Here is a 2,684-nt window from a genome sequence, read left to right as displayed (position 1 = left end):
GACCCAATGGGAACAAGATGTCAGGGTCAGCTGACCCAGTAAAACATGGAACCAATTACAGAGTGATGTAATAGTCAGCTGACCAGCTGATTCACTATAAATAAGGAACTATGTAGAATTCTGGAGAGATTGGAGTGGCCCAGAGCGTGGCCCCAAGTTTGGAGTAAAGATGATCAAGTGTAGTATGGATTGGATGCTGCACTTGGTTGAGGTCATTAGGTTACATTTAAGCTTCATTTGAAGCAATTTTTAAAAGCGGCATCTCGGCCTTTTGGCTAAGATGCAAATGAGATCAAGCCTTGGAGGAGGTGAGTCTGCACCTGCTCCAATCAGCTTGGCTCATGTAGATCAGGCCCAGGACAGGTGTGGAGGCCCTGTCTTGTCAGCTTGGATCGGAAATGTCTCAACTTGTTGAGACTCTGAATTGGACTTGGTTTGATTGAATTGGAATAAAAATACAAAAAAAAGATGTTTCTTTATTAAACCCTTTCTTTGATTTATAAGTTGGAGTAAGTTTTGTTGTATTTTCATTAGCTGCATTTTGGAGGGTTCCTTCTGAGAAACACAAGCTGCCTCAGGATTGGGCTTGAGAGGCTGGTTGGTGCTGATTAATCCAGCTGTCCCTTGCCTCCTTCTCGGAGTCGGGACCAAGCCTTCTGCCCTCCTGTCAATGCAGGGGTGAGAGGTGACAGCGAGGGTGGGAATTTCCCACTCTTGCCAGGTGGGCATCATGGCAGGTGGAATGGGAACAACTGGAATGTGACCAGATGTCTGCTTCAAACTGGCATAGAATCGGTTTGCCATTTTCCACTGACAAATTCCATGGTGGGTTGGGTATCCTTCCCTGCCAATCAGGAACCATATTTGTATCTATTTTAATGCCATGAATGCTCATTAAATTCCAGCTGGCCAGAATCACTCCTCCCCGACCCTCTCTAACTCACCTGGCCACATTAGACTGGCATAGATGGACGATCTGCACCTGGCAAACTGTGCTTCGCTCATCACTTGGAGGTTTGTATAAGCAGAACTCGCTAACCTTTCACTGCCCTGTGTTAATGGCTGCTCTGTCTCTGCATCAAGGCTACTCAGGCAAGACCAGGGGGAAGAGGTTGGAAGACAAATAATTAACTGGGTGGGGCAGTGAGACCGGGAAATGGGTGGATGGAGAAACACAAGCATAAAACCATTTGAACATATGAAATAGGAGCAGTGATAGGCCATTTGGCTCCTCGAGCCTGCTCATAGAATCTCTACAGTGCAGAAGGAGGCTATTCAGCCCATCAAGTCTGCACCAACTCGCTGAAAGAGCATCTTACCCATGTACACCCTCCACCCCACCCCACCCCACCCCATAAACCCCCACATTTACTATGGTTAATCCCCCGAACCTACATATCTTGAGACAATAAGGGTCAATTTCCCATGACCACTCCACAGATCTTTGGAATGTGGGAGGAAACTGAAGGAAATCCATGCAGACACAGGGAGAATGTGCAAACTCCACACAGACAGTCACCCAAGACTGGAATCAAACCCGGGCTTCTGGTGCTGTGAGACAGCAGTGCTAACCACTGTGCCACCATTCAATATGATCACGGCTGATCTATTTGTGGTGAGTTCCACATTTCCATCTACCGCGATAACATTTGTTTCCCTTTCCTAACAAGGATCTATCAACGTCCGCCTTAAAAATATTCATGATCCCGCCTCTGCTTTCTGAGGCTGAGTGTTTAAAGTCATACATCCCACTGAGAGAAATAAATTCTCCTCATCTCAGTCCTAAAAGGTGTCTCCTAATTTTAAAACATGCCCCCTAGTTCTGGATTCTCCCACAAGAGGAAAAATCCTTTCCACATTCACCTTGTCGAGATCATTCAGGATCTTTCATATTTCAATCAAGTCACTCCTCACTCTTTGAAACTCTGACGGAAACACACTTAGTCCGTTCAACCTACTCATTCCAGGGATCAATCTAGTAAACCTCCAATACATTTACTTCCTTCCTTAAATAAGGAGACCAAAACTGCACACAGTATTCGAGAGGTGGTCTCACCAGTGCCCTGTATTAATGAAGCATAACATCCTTACTTTTTATGTTCAATTCCTCTCATATTAAAGGATAGCATTTCATTAGCCTTCTTAATTACTTGCTGTGCCTGCAAACTAAGTTCCAGCTTCTTCAACAGCATGTTCCAATCCTCCAACATATAGATGGACAAGGGCAGCGTACGGAGGGGAACACCCCCGCCTGCAAGTCCCCCTCCAAGTCACACAACATCCTGACTTGGAAATATATCGCGTTCCTTCACTGACACTGGGTCAAAATCCTGGAATTCCCATCCTAACAGCACTGTGGGTGTACCTACACCACATGGACAGCAGCGGTTTAAGAAAGTTTAAAGTTTATTTATTAGTGTCGCAAGTAGGCTCACATGAACACTGCAATGAAGTTACTGTGAAAATCCCCCAGTCGCCACTCTCCGGCACCTGTTCAGGTACACTGAGGGAGAATTTAGCATGGCTAATGCCCCTAACCAGCATGTCTTTTGGACAGTGGGAGGAAACCGCGGCACCCGGAGGAAACCTGTGCAGACACAAGGAGAACATGCAAACTCCACATAGAGAGTGATCGGAGAATTGAACCCGGGTCTCTGATGCTGTGAGGCAGCAGTGCTAACCAC

Source organism: Mustelus asterias, unplaced genomic scaffold, assembly GCF_964213995.1.
Source record: "Mustelus asterias unplaced genomic scaffold, sMusAst1.hap1.1 HAP1_SCAFFOLD_318, whole genome shotgun sequence".
Lineage (NCBI taxonomy): Eukaryota > Metazoa > Chordata > Chondrichthyes > Carcharhiniformes > Triakidae > Mustelus > Mustelus asterias.
This window is presented reverse-complemented; position numbering follows the sequence as displayed.